The sequence below is a fragment of the Rhinopithecus bieti genome, unplaced genomic scaffold, assembly GCF_001698545.2.
Source record: "Rhinopithecus bieti isolate Rb0 unplaced genomic scaffold, ASM169854v2 scaffold_17882, whole genome shotgun sequence".
Taxonomy (NCBI): Eukaryota; Metazoa; Chordata; class Mammalia; order Primates; family Cercopithecidae; genus Rhinopithecus; species Rhinopithecus bieti.
Window position 1 is genome coordinate 1,895,003 of NW_016809462.1, and position 16,360 is coordinate 1,911,362.

Sequence of the window (16,360 nt, forward strand, 5' to 3'; positions counted from 1 at the left end):
ATCTGTTTCCTCTTTTACACTATCAAAATGCACCTTGTGCTATTATCAGCAACGGTCTGATGTTCTTTTTTTCACCGACCAAGCAATTGCAATTCCCAGGGACACAGTACCTCGTCACGCTATCAGTTGGCCAGTTTCGTGTGATAGCACGTATAACATGCACACACATAAAACAAGCCGGTCTCCTGAGATGACAATACCGATGGCTTTTTTTTACAACATGAACAGGCGTTCTCCAGATGCAAGCAGACATGGATAGATTCATACATGTCTTTCCTTCTCGCCTTCCAGGAAGACACGCTTTCACATAGCCCCATGATCTCTGTTACTCTTTTGGAGTGACCCCAGGATGTCGTACTTCCCTGGGCTTGCAGAAACACTCAAAATCCAAACCCTTCAGGCTTGCCAATGACTTATGGCTGATGCCATCGTTCTAAATGAATTGATACAAGCATACAAAAGACTTGCAGAAGAGGAGTGTACAATGATATTCAAGGTCTGCTTAACGTTAGAAGATCCTTCTGGAAAGTTGCCTAAGTAGGGTAACCTCCAAATTAAACTCTTTGGTACACATAGCTGTTTGAATGGCTAGATTGATAGTTACAAAGAGGTAATATCTAATATTAAGGTACTAAGCCACAAAAATATGAAACACGTCAAAGTACCATTAAATGAGAGTAATGATTTTCTACATAGGAGACATAGGCATGATGGAGTCAGCCACTGTTTGATTAGGAAAATTAAATCTAATTACCACAGTGATTGCACCCAGGGTCACTAGCCTCCCAAACCAGCTGTTCGCCTGTGCTGCAAGTTCTCAGGGAGATTTTCATTGCACAGAGCTCTAAGAAATGCCAGGCTGCTTGGCCTCTGAGTGGTTAAACTGGCTGGAGGTTGGTCCTGTTCCCAGCTGAGCTCTTACTAGAAAACCTTTTGTTTCTCCAATAGAAGTTCAGGCATTTAAATAAAGCCCAAATCAAAGTATTCCTCTAGGCAGCCAGTGCTTCAAAGAAGTGTGCATGGAATGGTTTTAGCACAGATGTTCTGCACATGCATGATGGAAAGACTTGAGTTTCTTTCTGGAAAAGACCTTCCCTGAATGAAGAATTACTACCAGTTTGTGAAAAGAGGCTGAACATTCTCTTTTCATAGAGCTCTTTAAACACATATGCAGAAAGAATGGGGAAGAAAGCTGCTTTGGATTCATAGTCCATTCTTCAGGTTATGAATTTGTTACACATTTAATTGGAAATATTAGCTCCGTGTGTCTGTGTAGTCCTTTACTGCTTACAAAGTACTTTTGTGACTATTTTATTTAATTCATCCTTCAACAAGTGGTGTAATATTTTCCCTGTTAAGACAGAGAAAACAGGTTGATAAAGAGACAGCAGAGGTTACATAACATGTTTAAGGCAGTGAAACTGAAACACACAAGAAGCAGAAATATTATTGGTAAAAGGGTGTGCAGGTGTGTATGCAGACATAGAGACCCACAGATTATATGTACAGGTATAATTTATTAGCATATGTGGTAGTAGAATAATACATGAATATATAATATGTACATATGTCAATAAAATAAGTCATATTTTAAGACCACCTTTAGCAGAAAAAAATGTGCAAGTTGACTGATTTTTATGGTAGACGAGGGTTATAGTGAAGTTGATTTTCTAACTGTTGAAGCAGTTAATATCTCACAAAGGAAACCTCTAATTGTTTGCAATATACTATTCTTCAAACCCCATTAAGCCACATGTCAAAGGTGTTTAGAACAACTACTTTATGAGCAGACAATCCGTTTGCTTCTGAACAGTTCAGATGGCAGCATTAAATTACATAAAAGACAGCACTTGTACTAAAGGATTTTATGTAATTTTTGAGGCTTTCTAGTAACATTTGTCACAATAATTATTAATCTTCAAATACAGGATTGATGTAAATATCCAGAATTATTTTATTCTAATTTCAGAGACTAGAAACCGAGAGTTACTGAGGTTAAATGATCACTTGGAGTTGTGTAAGTACTGTTTCTAGTTTGTTCTCTATCATCACACCAAAACATGTTGGCAAGTAACAGTAGCCCATCAGAGACAGTTAAACAAATGAAGAGGTATGTGTCATCTTTGTATAGGGTTTCTCCTGAAAGTTAAGAGTGGAAATTCTGCAGTCTCTGGAAAGGCCCAGGGGCAGGTGCGAAGAAGCCGCCAGCATTCTACTCCTAGCTCTATCTCCTCCTCAGGGCGCTTCTGCTTTCCTTTCCTCTCTATTCACATCCTGCCTCCTTCATCCTTCAGTCCACAGGGCGAACGGCGCCCCAACAGTTCCAGAGCTTACCTGTTGGAAAGAGGGTTTCTCTTTCAGCCCCCTTTCCAATTTCTTAGAAAATGGCCTTGAGGCCTGGCACGGTGGCTCAAGCCTGTAATCCCAGCACTTTGGGAGGCTGAGGCAGGAGGATCATTTGAAGTCAGCAGTTTGAGACCAGCCTGGCTAACATGGTGAAATCCTGTCTCTACTAAAAATACAAAAAAATTTAGCCAGATGTGGTGGTGTGCACCTGTAATCCCAGCTACTTGGGAGGCTGGGGCAGGAGAATTGGGAGAATTGCTTGAACCCAGGAGGCAAAGGTTGCAGTGAGCCAAGATTGTGCCACTGCACTCCAGCCTGGGCCACAGAAAAAAAAAAAAAAAAAAAAAAAAAAAAAGAGAGAGAAAGAAAGAAAAGAAAATGGCCCTGATTGGCCCGTACTGTCTTGGACTCATCAGCTGGGGCTAGCACCCCCAGGACCAAAGAGAGGGGGAGCATTTAAGGAGTATCCTTATATACTGGAAAGACAATCCAGAAAGTGTCCTGTTCCCCAACTCTCTTGTTTTGTTCAGTAGTTTGGTACAGCTGAAACATCTCACCAGTTTTTAGGCTACTTCATTACTTTATATGCTTCAGTCAAAATTACTGGTACTTCTCTCCTTTTACAGCTTGCAAAGTTTCAATTTCTATTTTTTTTAAAAAAACTTCCTTATAAACCATTATTAGGGATATTAATTTTGATGAAAGATTTTCCAACGTCCACTAAATCTCTCTTCAGATAATTAAGAAGCTGTCTTATCTTTATAATGGGGATGCATATAAATAAATAATTACAAGTTTTTTGACTTTCTTTTAGATAATACAAATCTGTATGCAATGATCATCTGATAAAAATGTTTTCATGATCATTAACAATCATTCTTGATTAGGAGAAAAAATTCACTTTTTAAACCATGAACTTAATTAAGAATCTTGGCATCAGATGTTCTGATCAACCAATACAAATCATTGATCTAAAACTTAATCCTAAATGTGTTGCTGCTAGGAAAAGCTCACATACTACAATGCTATGGCTTAATCGTCATGGTGTGCACAAGCACAGATTTCAGTGAGGAATGAATCACCATCCCTTACCTCTGCTGTGCACCCACACACACAGGCATACACATGCACACACACACCATAAACATACTGTGTTTAACGGGGAAAAAAGCTTTAACCACTATGGATCTTATTGAATTGAAACAAAGGAGACAAGAAATCTCAATGGAATTCCCTTTTTGTAAGAGCCATAGACATCTCAATACAAACTAAAATTCACACAAAGTTTATGTGCTTATCCAGGTTTTCTAATCCTGGGACAGCTTCCAATACTGTTATTTAAAGTGGGTTGGATCCCAGGATGCATTAAGACATTTCCCTTTTGATCATTATAGTTGACTCATCACTATAGGTAGATTGCAATAAGCCAGAAGATTTCCAAATGAGATAAATGCACAGCAGCAAAATGTTATTGACCTACACAGGGTATTTTAGTACTCTGGGCATTTGATAGTAGGTGGTGCGGACTTCAATTTTGCTGAATTCTTTTTACATTTTATTCACTGTTTTTAGTAAAATATAAATTTGCCTGATCAGATATGTACAACTCAAGTTTGGTAGACTGAGAATCAAGATTGTATTATGGCAATGAAGAGGCATGTCCTTGTTTAGAAGAAACAGTTCCTTAAGAGGAAATGTGTTGTCTCAGTACGTTCTTCTAAATAAATGTATAGACCAGAATAAACAGAACATCTTCTACTTTCCTCTAGAGGGAAAAATAATTCTCTCCCACCAGCCCCTTTCCAATTATAGAAGCACTTGATGTGAAGAGTGACAGGTTGGAGTGGGAAAGACAATATAATAGCATGTGTTAAAAAACATTTTGGGATTTTATAGATTTTGAGAACATCAAAATTTTACAGTATATCATGGCTGTCAAAAAGAAGACAAAGATTAAGATGAGAAGATGGAAAGACCACCCTCTGTCTAGGCTTTAGTATTCTCTTCAGAATAGACACACCTCACCTACAGCCTTCTGTTCTGCTTTGAGTACTACATTTAAATATACCTTTTTTTTTTTTTTTTTTGCTTATGTTTCTACTGCATTTCATAGACTACCTATAGCACTTTGGCTTGATGTCATTGTTTACATGTTCTAGAGTGCATATCCATTGAATTATTGATGGCAGAGTCATTGTCTGTTTTGGTCATCTTTTTTTCTGGGGTGGTAGAAAAAGTGCTTAGTGCTTGCACATATGAATAAGAAGAGATTCAGATAAACTAGAATGGGTTCTGTAGACAGAAGCTGGAGATGGTTATAGTCTTAAGATTTGCATATGAGCTAAAGGTGGTAAGACTGGAAAAGGAAAGGTTTAAGTTGGTCAAGGATACTCTGCAAATACTTTAGGAACTGTCCTATGGAAGAAAATTAGACTGGGTTTTAGTGTGCCATAGACTTCAATTAGGATCAGCTGGTGAAGCCACTGGATGATAATTGCATTTAGTTGATTGTAAGACACTCATATTTTCATATTTTAACTACTCTGAAATTTTGATGTCTCTTACGACTGACATGATAAGAAAAACATCATGTCATCATATACTTGTCAGTGTCTCTTCTTTCTCAGCAACACATTAAAGAATGGTGCTACTTCTTACCATTGGTATTGTAGCCCTGATGACATGCAGATGGTCGATTTCAGCTCAACATACAAAAGGATTTTCAAGCCATTTATGTTCAAGATAAAAGGGCCTGGCAGCTTTAGGACAGACATGAGCCCCATCCCTGAAGACATTCAGTCACAATCTACACAAGTGCTTGTTGTAAATGAGCTCAAGCATCACATTTGGAACTGAATGATCTTTCACATTTTTGTCAAACTTGAGGTTCTTGAACTTGGATCCAACCTCTTATTTTTTGCAGATGAGAAAACAAGAATCACACCAGTTGAGAGATTTCTCCGAAGTCAGACATCTCATTAGAGCTAGAGAGGCCAGACTAGCATGCCTCCCATGATCCAGTCTGCAGCTACTTTTATTCACTGCTTATCTTTGCTTTCTCTTCAGGCTTAAAGTATAGAAAATGGGTTCCTCAATATTTTGATAAGAACAGTAACTAATACTCACTGCATACAGACAATGTGCCAAGTACTTGTTCACCATGTATGTTATTCACATTTAATCCTTTGACGGCCTATGCACTAGATACTGTTATCATTCTTGTGTGTAGATAAGGAAACTGAGGAATGGGAGGTAAAGTAATTTGCTTAAGATCACGCAGTTAGTATGCATCTGAGCTGAGGTTTGAACATACACTTTGAGGTGAATTCCTGTGGTCGTAATCATCATGTAGGTGCCTCCAGATTGACAGAACTTTCTGTGGAATCTATGTGAAGTGATGTAAAAATTGAAACCTGCTATAGTCTGAAATTTCTAATTTTAAGATAAACATATTTTGGGTGTTACATGACTGTCTTCTTTATTATATTTGCTTCAAAATATCTGGATAATGACTTCAGTTCCTTAATTATGTTCAATCAAAACCTGTACTTTTGTTAATTTTTTGTGCTAACAGAAGGCTTACTAATAATGCAAATAATTTTTCTTTTTTTCAAAAAAAGAAAATTCAGTTTTATCCTCTGCCATGTGTGTACCCTGCCTGCTTCCAATTTTTCCCTATTTGGGGATACCTTAAAGTTGAGAAAACTGAATTTAACTTATTTATTGACCTTTATGTCTTATTCATTGTGGGCCCTTGGCCATCTGAAAAGATGCATTGACTCTTGCTGGTCTTTTCTGTGGAGAGCTATCTTTGTACACTTCTCAACCCTCAGGGGAAGTCTTTATTCCTCAAAAAAGGAATCCTTCACCAAGGATTCAGGCAGAATTCTTGGTCACAGCTGAGGTCTTATCTTTGCCCCTGGGAAACTGTACTTATTAGCTGTTTGAGAAGGAAAAAGAAAACTGGAAATAAAGCTTCTCAGTGTCAATTGACAAGAAAATTGTAAAATCTTAGGTAAGTCCACTGTGGGGTATCTTTCCAGACGTCATAATATTAATAATATCCAAAAGCCTTTTTCAGATGCTGGTGGCTTGCTGAAAAATTGTGTAGTTTTGGCCAAGTTCTCATCTCTTGGCCTTAGTTTCTTCTTCTGTAAAATGAAGGCTTTGAATGGCTTTTTACTTCAGCAGTTCTGAAAGCCTTGTCTTTACCTGTTGTTATTTTGTGTGTGGCCACTAGGGGGACAAAGGAAAGCTCTTGTTGAAACTGTTGCTGCCCATTACGGATGTTTGCTGCCGAATTAGCGGATTCCGGAATAATAGTCGATTGAAGAAGCAAAACAGGGAAGCCGATTGTTTCTTAATGAGGATTGAATATCTTTAAATGCCTTTTTTTAATTAATTGGTATTACAGTGTCGATGATGAATCTGGTCTCTCTTTGCTAAAAATTAAATTTGAGGAAAGCCGATTATTACTCCTTTGATAATGACTAGTAACAGCTATTTATAAGCTCACATATCTCCATGAATATTATCATGTAGATTTCACTAAGCCCATTAAAAATCAGGGATATAAGTCTTCTTTGAAAAATATCACAAACTATGATGTCTTAAGAATGCAGATAAAGACATTTAAAGGATGTTTTGAAATTTTTTAGTGGTTATCAAAATTGCTAATAATTAACCTTTTGAAAAATGAAAGCAACACAAATGAAACATTTCTAATTGCAAAGTGGAAAAGGAACTCAATACTTTGTAAACCAAAAAGGTCCATAATACATTTTAGTAGCTAACCTTTATTGAACACTTACAGTGTGCCAGGAGATGTATTAAAAGTTTTTGTTTATATTCTTTTGTTTATTTTGACAGCTCTGTGAAGTAATCATTCTTATCATGCTCGTGAATAAATGGAGATTTACAGAACTTAATGACCATGCCTTCTTATACTGCTAATGCCAGCGGGTAGCAGAGTGGAGCTTTGAACTCTGGCACCCCACATCAGCGTGGCACATTGCTGCCTCATGTAATAGCCTGTGTTACACAGCAGTTTCCAGATTATAAAATGCTTCATGTCCACTACTCCTCTGCATGTTCACTCCAGTTCTCTTCAGTAGAGGGTGCATTTTTTCAGGTAGGGCAGGCAAACTCAGACAGGTTAAGAGTCCTGAACAAGAATCTACTGTTTGAAATTAGACAGAATGGATTTAGAAACAAGAGGTTTTTAAAATTGATATATAATATTTGTACATGTTTATGTGGAACATATGATATTTTGTTACACGCAAAATGTGTAGTGAGCAAGTCATATTTGGGGTATCTGTCACCTCCAGTATTTGTCATTTCCATGTGTTGGGAGCATTTCAAGTCCTCTCTTCTAGCTGTGTTGAAATATATAACATGTTGTGGTTAACCATAATCATGCTTCTGTGCTATTGAATATTATAACTTATTCCTTCTATCTAACTGTATGTTTGTAACCAGTAACTAACCTCTCAACCTCTTTTCATCTCCCTTCTTGTCCACACCCTTTGTATCCTCTGGTAGCTATCATTCTCCTCTTTACCTCAATGAGATCAACATTTTTAGCTCCCACATATGAGTGAAAACAGGTAATATTTGTCTTTCTGTGCATGGCTTATTTCGCTTAACATAATGACCTCCAGTTCCATCCGTGTTGCCGCAAATGACTTGATTTCATTTTTTGTGGTCGAGTAGTATTCCATAGTGAGTATATACCACATTTTCTTTATCCAATCATCCATTGATGGACACTTAAATTGATTCCACATCTTTGCTATTGTGAATAGTGCTTCAATAAATATGCAAGCGCAGGTATGCCCTTAACATATTGTTTTTTTCCCTTCGGATAAATACCCAGTACTAGAATTGCTGGATCATATGGTAGTTCTATTTTTAGTTTTTTCAGAAATCTCCATACTGTTTTCCATAGTGGCTATACTGATTTAGATTCCCAGCTGTGTATAGGTGTTCTCTTTTCTCTACACTCTTACTGTCTGTTATTTTTTGTCTTTTAAATAATAGCTATTTCAACTGGGCTAAGATGATCTCTCACTATGATTTTAATTTGCATTTCCCTGATGATTAGTGATGTTGAGCATTTTTTTCATATACCTGTTGGCTATTTATATGTCTTCTTTAGAGAAGTGTCTGTTTGCATCCTTTGCCCATTTTTAATTATTATTATAATTTTTTGCTGTTGAGTTATTTTTATTCCTTGTATATTCTAGATATTGGTCCCTTGCTGGATGACTAGTTTGCAAGTATTTTCTCCCATTCAACAGGTTGTCTCTTCACTCTGTTGATTATTTACTTTGCTATGTAGGGGCATTTTAGTTAAATACAGTCCCATTTGTCTATTTTTGTTTTTGTTGCCTGCACTGTTGAGGTCTGAGCCATAAATTCTTTGCCTTGATCAGTGTTCCAAAGTGTTTTCTTCTAGTCGTTTTATAGTAGACACAAGAGTACTTTATCTTCAACTATTAGAAACAGAATCTGGGGATGAGATGAAAACTTCTAAATCCTGAGCTCTTTGTTTTGAAAAGCTTCTTCTTACAGTTTACTTGTCTCTAACTTAAAAACAAGACCCTAAAATTCTCAGAAAACTTAGAACTTCCTGTTTTTGAACAACAATAATCACTCCATTTATTGAGTGCCTATTATGGGCCAGGAACTACACAAGCAGTGCTTTATAAGTTACCTTTTTCATCCCCATGAAAACTTTCTAAAGTCATTTATCTCACTTTATTTATAATCTCACTTTATTGATGAGGAACATGTATCTCGGAGAGATTAAATAATGTGTCTAAGTCACCGAGCCAGCCAGTGGTCAGAGCTGAACCCAAATCTTGCATGTGATTTTAACTCAATATATTTAATGAGGTTCAGGTATCATATTTGTTTCAAATGGTTGTGGTGACATTTTCTGTGCTTAGATATGAATATGACCCAAGTTGCAGCTGATAAGGCAGGAAAGAATCCATTGGCTTTGTGTGGAGGGGAGAGATTATGTGCAATAGAAGAGGAGGGTAAGGTTTCTGCTAGTCTGCTGTTTATTTTGCAAAATACGATCATTTTTTTCGTGAAAAATAAGTGCAGAACTACCCTACTGTACAGCAAATTGGGGCTGTTGCCTTGGAGAGATTGGCTCTGAGCAGTGAATCGTGGTGCTTGGAGCCCAACACTGTCTACTGATATGATGGTATTAAACTAGTTAATTAGTATTTCTACCACCTCTAGCAATGGGTGGTAGACTCTTCCTGTCTCTACCTGATCCTCACAGCTCAACCTTTCATCTCTTAAGATTCATTTTGGTTTTTGTTCATTTTAGTATGATATTTACTTAAAGTGGAAGAAGAAGGAAGCACAAAGCTTGCCTCTCCTCAGTTTCCTTCAGACCTTCAAGATGCCACAGGACAAGGGGGAAAACCTGATAATTTTATATGACAGTTCAAAATTAAATGAATAATTCTCCTTCTAAGAGTTTTATTTTAAATAACTGATGGTACATGTAAGATTAGCTTAATACATTGCACAATGTTATATGCCTCTGCATTGTCTTTTTTTTTTTTTTTCTTTCTTTGTAAAACATCTCTGACAGTTTGTCAACAAGGCTTTTGGATAAGTGCATGCAAGTTATATGGTGTGCATAAAGATGGTGGTTTCATTTATTAGTTTTTTTGTGCATTTATCTACAAATGCATGTAGGCCCCACATAAGTTTTATCAAAAAACATCAATTTTGTACTGAAAACAAGTAGATTCTCACAGTGTGACTTGTTCCGTGTATACGTGAGGTTAGACTCCAACTCTATCACGTGCATCCCGCTGTTCCTTCACTCAAGTTTTCACATAAACTTCTACATGAGGCAAAATGTTTGGTGAAACTTGAATTATCTGCATAAGTCTTGCAAGATTGCATTTAACTGTGACATCCTAGTTTGATTTCTTCATTCCTTATTACCTCTTCTTCCCCCTTTCCACCCGCTGCTTGGAGCATCTAGACTACCCAAAAAGAAAATGATTATGTGATTACGATACCAGAGAAAAGCAGTTACAGTGTGTCTTGCTAAATCATTTTTGGGCACGTATCTTACTCTGCAAGCATTCATATGGCCCATGATTACAAACATAACAGAGTACTTGAAGATTGATTAAACATTAAAAATACAGCATCCTTTTGCATTTCTAAATGAAAATCATTAGAACAGGCGAGTAAAAATGGCAAGAGAGTACACAGCCTATTGGATGAAACATTTAAATTTAGATATTTCTGGTGCAAGTTTTTATGGTGGAGACCGTGTGAGAAATATTACTTAGTTCACACCTCCTTTGAATTCCTCTGCATGTTGCTGCTTCTGTGGCTTTTTCTTTTTTTTAAAACTAAAAAGTTACCGTGACTTCAGTGAGATTTTGTGATAAGCTGAACTCCTCACAGCTTGATCCTCTTCTGACTTTGTAGTGAAAACCACTGTTGCTGAGTGGAGTACAGGTCGCTAGTTTCTCTGCTGGACCTGGCATTGGACCCAGATGCCTCGTGTTTATTTGTTGCCGCCTGGTGACTCCATTTGACTAGCCCAGCTGATGCATGACTCTGAATATAGACTCGGGTATGAAAATATTTTGGGGTTCAATATCTAGGAACAGAGTTTAATGACATGGATCTTCCCGTAGAGCCGATTTTCGGGTTTGCGGTTTGCCCTCTTGGATTTGAGACTAATTCCAAGATGCTGATGGTTTTAGAGGCTGGCCTCTTGGGAGGTGGCAGCTTGCCACAATGCCATCAGTTTAGACTAATGATTGCACAGGATTCTCATGAAGCAGATGGCTACTAACCACAATATTAATATTATTTTGCTTTGTAAATTTAAGGAAAAAATAATTTCCACGGTTGCAAGGGAAACCTTGTTTGGATTTTATAAGAATGATCTGCAACAGAAATAACATGCTGTCAGGACCTGTTTTATATGCTTTCATTATCAGTGACAAATTGTTATATTAATTCTATAGCAAATTTGTGCTTGGGATTTTAGCATTTCTTTGAGCCATTTCCCTCCTCTGCATAGCCAGCTGTAGAATAAAATGCTATGAATTTTACCTTGGAGGGATCGACAGCTGGATTTAAATGTTACTTCAGTAATTTGCTTAGAGATATTGTTGTTTATAAATTTGAGGACTGGATATTCTTTGACAGGCTTCAGAATGAAGTGGATGTGTGAAGTAATTGCTTAGAGTATCCAGGTAGGAGAGACACTTCTGCCTGGATTCCCTTAATAATGTAGCCAAAACAAGAGACATTTATTTCTGTTTGAATTAGCCAGATAATTACTTCTGTGCTCTGCCTTGTTTTGCTGATGACATTCTGGTTTATGCAGGTTGGGAGAGATGACAGTGACAGTCAGGTTCACGTTGATGGAATCCTGTGATCTGTGTAATTCAGCCTGGGGTGCCAGTCACTATTTTGTTTTGATCAGCGTTCTGTACCATCTATGATGCTATTTTCAGGAGAACTCAAAACAAAGGTAATTCAGGAATGCCTAATGTTAGGACATGAGGGAATTTGGCATGACTTTGCCTCAAGCACAGGAATTTTGAAATTTGGAACATGAGGTTGAAATGGAATGTTTGGGAGCTGTGTGCATTCATTTTCTGTTCCTTCTCAGATCGTCTTCAAGCCCAGCTCAGGCAATCGTGATTCGTTTTCTGTAGTTGTTTTGAATAGACCAGATGTTTGGAAATGGTTTTTCACCTGTTTGGATTTTTGACTTTCTTATTCTTGTGAAGCTCTTAAAATGTAGTGTAAAAAATGGAGGAAAAAACCCCTGTACTTTGGATTTATTCAACTAACAAGAGAGATGTAAAAATCACAAAATGCTAGGAAATGGCTAACAAGTAAGGGAAGAAAATCACATGTTTTTCATAGAAAAGGCTAGAAGGAAGACTCAGTAAGGGATGATAGTCCCAGTCTACTTAGAAGGTTCGTTTTGAACTTTTGACAACTTAGTTCCAAACCCGAAATGAGAAAAACTAAGATAGTATCCAAGTGACTGTTTCTTAACAATCCATCCTTAATTATATTCAACATCTAGTTTTTTTTTTTTTTTGAGGCAGAGTCTCACTCTGTTGCCCGGGCTGGAGTGCAGTGGCGCAATCTCGGCTCACTTCAAGCTCCGCCTCTCGGGTTCATGCCACTCTCCTGCCTCAGCCTCCCAAGTAGCTGGGACTACAGGCGCCCACCCCATGCCAGGCTAATTTTTTGTATTTTTTTAGTACAGACGGGGTTTCACCGTGTTAACCAGGATGGTCTCGATCTCCTGACCTCGTGATCCACCCACCTCGGCCTCCCAAAGTGTTGGGATTGCAGGCATGAGCCACTGCGCCCGGCCTCAACATTTAGTTTGTGACCACTTAGCAGTTTTGTAGCAATAAATTAGAAGGACAGGAGTTGACATAGTGTTAGAAGGAAGCTTAATAACAGTAGAAATGACAGCTGACCTTGAGTGGAAAGATAACCACCACAACCACCACCACCACAATAAAAGCAGATACTGAGGGTACTGCTGCAGAAAAACTATGATGAAGCCTCACAAAGATGACTCTGAAACTCAAGAAAAGTTAATTTATAGTCACTTTCCCTTAGAAAGCTACTAATAATTGTTTAAGAAGTTGGAGAATGAATTGATGATGTTTAGCATCTGAATAGGTGTGCTTCGATAATTTGGTAATTCATTTATGTGGAATAGTTCGTTCCCAGTGATGCAGATGGTCTTGTCTTTGCAGGTGAGTTGGGTCACATCAAATCAAACACTGTGTTCTTCCCTGGGTAATAATGATTCAAGGAATACTGGTGTGGGTCAAATATCTGAAGTCATTCATATGGAGATTTATTTCTGTGGGCCTTGAAGACATTTTCATTTTACAAACCTGTTAAAATTAAAATGTCAATAGGTCAAATAATTGTATGTTGGTAATCCATTGGTATTAAATTATTAGATTATGCTGGCAGCGAGATACTGTGAGAATTTGATGCAGAATGAACACTCATTCATTTCTTTAGCTATAATGATCTCCATGCTCTGGATACTGAGGAAGATTTAAAAGACAAATTCATCCAGCTTGTTTCAATTCTATAAATAGTTGCCCAACTTTCATTTTCACCTTCCCAGGGAATAGAAATTGAAGCTTGATGCACTGGGCACTCCCATCCATGGTGTTAGCTGTAGCTGATGTATTGGTTGGTCACTCTTTTGGACTGTATGACAAGCTTGCTGAGTTACTGATACTGCAATTGCAAAATAAACCATGCAATTAAACTGCATTTAGTTTTCTACAAAGAGAACTCAGGGATGATTGGCCATATTATGTAAGTCAGCCAAGGAAATAATAAATATGTTCAATTCAAGCTAATACATATGTACATGGACAGCTATATTTTTGAGTGTTAATAACAAGAGAGAATAAAAGATGGAGACTACATCAGTGGTGAAGGAGATGCTGTGGTTGTAGCCAGTGTGGACATCACATGAAATATTGGTCAAGTGGCCCAGCTCCTGTGGAAAGAGCACCAATGATAAACTCTACCGATCTCAGTTCCAAGTAGAAAAGCATTTTGTGGTAGGATTGCCTGGCCTTAGGGTGATCATCCAGCCTAGTTTGTCTGGTTATACTGATTTAATTATTAATCATGCCTTATTTTACTGTCAAGAGTGTTTTGGCTTGGATGACAAGTAATTATATGGTCACTCTACTTAACTTTGAATGAAACAGAAGAGAATACATAAGCCCATTTGGAGATGATCATTCACGGGTAACCTCTCTCAGAGTCTCTTATTTCCTTACAAGTGAAATAATAAAAACACACCTGACAGTCATAAGTCTAGTTTCCTACCTAGTAAAGAAATGACATCAAACCCTACAGTAACTTCAACCTTTTCTCTCTACTCCCTTTATAGTTTATGGAGCCACCTATGCTTGTGGTGGAATTGATAATAACATGGCAAAAACTAACATTTCAGGTGAGAAATGTGGAGATAAATAATGCTACACTTCTGAGTTTATATCTAATAGCATATCATCCAGGAACAGGAAGGGAAAAGGTGAAGTCCAGAGATTCTGTCCAGAGAAATGTTAATGTCCCCACACTCTCAGCCTGCTGTGTCTGGCCTGAGTGCAGCACTTCCCCCAGCAGCCCAGCCCATCCCACATCACCAGCTAGGGAGGCTATGGGAATGGATTGATCATCCTTCTGTGGTCATTGATGCTGACTGTGGTGTACGGTAAATTTTTTACACTCTTTATGAATGAGTCTGGCAAGCAGTTTCAGAATTTTTCAAAGTGACTTTTGGGAGTGATATTTGTCATACCAGGGACATAGTTTTACAAACATGAAGAACATGAAGGCCTGTCTCAACAGTTACACAGAGTGTCTTTTATGGTGTTTCTGGTGTTGAAGATCCCTAGTTACTAACTTTTATTTTCACTCCCTTATGTAACATTGCTATTGTCTCACCACTAGGCTTTGGAATATATTCATGTATCATCAATATATCTTATCACTGGCAAAGACAATTAAGAAATTGTGCTTATCTAATTGCACCAAATCTTCTTTTATTTTTGCATCTGTCTGATATATTTCTGTATCTATACCCTCTTTTTTTGTCCCTACTTTGAAAATGCTCATGAGAAAGTGTTTGAAGATTACGCAGGGGATTCAGGATGTAGTATGAAGCCACTGGTAGAAGTATGGCAGGTATGCAGTGGGCACATGACACATGGGGTGATGTGGAAAGAAAGGATTAAGGATATGTATTAGTCTGTTCATACACTGTGAAAAAGAAATATCTGAGACTGGGTAATTTATCAAGAAAAGAGGTTTAATTGGCTCACAGGTCCACAGGCTGTACAGGAAGCATGATGCTGGCATCTGCTCAGCTTCTGGAGAGGCCTCAGGAAACTTTCCATCATGCTGGAAGGCAAAGGGGGAGCAGACACATCTTACATGGCTGGAGCAGGGACAAGACAGAGAAGCGGGAGATGCTACCCACTTTTTGTTTTTTGAGGTGGAGTTTTTCTCTTGTTGCCTAGGCTGTAGTACAGTGGCACAATCTCAGCTTACTGTAACCTCTGCCTCCTGGCTTCAAGCAATTCTCATGCCTCAGCCTCCCCCGTAGCTGGGATTGCAGGTGCCCGCGACTACGTCTGGCTAATTTTTGTACTTTTAGTAGAGATGGGGTTTCACCATGTTGACCAGGCTTGTCTTAAACTCCTAACCTCAGGTGATCTACGTGCCTCAGCCTCCCAAAGTGCTGGGATTACAGGTATGAGCTACTGTACCCAGTCAGTATTACATACTTTTAAATGACCAGGTCTCATGAGAACTCATTCACTATCATGAGGACAGTACCAAGAGGGATGGTGCTAAAGCGTTCATGAGAAATCCATCCCCATGATTCAGTCACCTCCTGCCAGGTCCCACCTCCAACCCTGAGGATTACAACTGGACATGAGATTTGGTAGGGACACAGATCCAGACCATATCAGGATGAGAAAGTGGAATGAAGGGATGCAATGCTTAGGTTCCACAGTGCTGTGTAGCAGGCATGTAGAGAACAGTGGGGTGGCTGTTAGACCAGGGATTTCAGTAAGCAGGAGTGGAGGCTCTCAGCAAACGTGATGTGGTGGCAGGGACCTCTGAAGCCTGATAAACTGTAGGACAGTTGAGACTCTGGACTTAGGCACCTGAGAGCCTGGATCTATATCCCAGTGTCTCCCTTTAGTAGCTGTGTGTTTCAGAAAGTTTCCTAATGTCTCTCTGCCTCAGTTTCTTCATCTTAAACTGGAGATAATTGCAGTACCCATCCAATAGGGTTGGTGTGAACCTTGTATGAATCAATCTATGTAAAGAACTTAGAATATTTCTAGGCACATTATCAGCACTGAGTAAATGTTAGATCTATAAAAACACCCTGACTGTTGGTTTTTGGCATGATCCTCTCCCT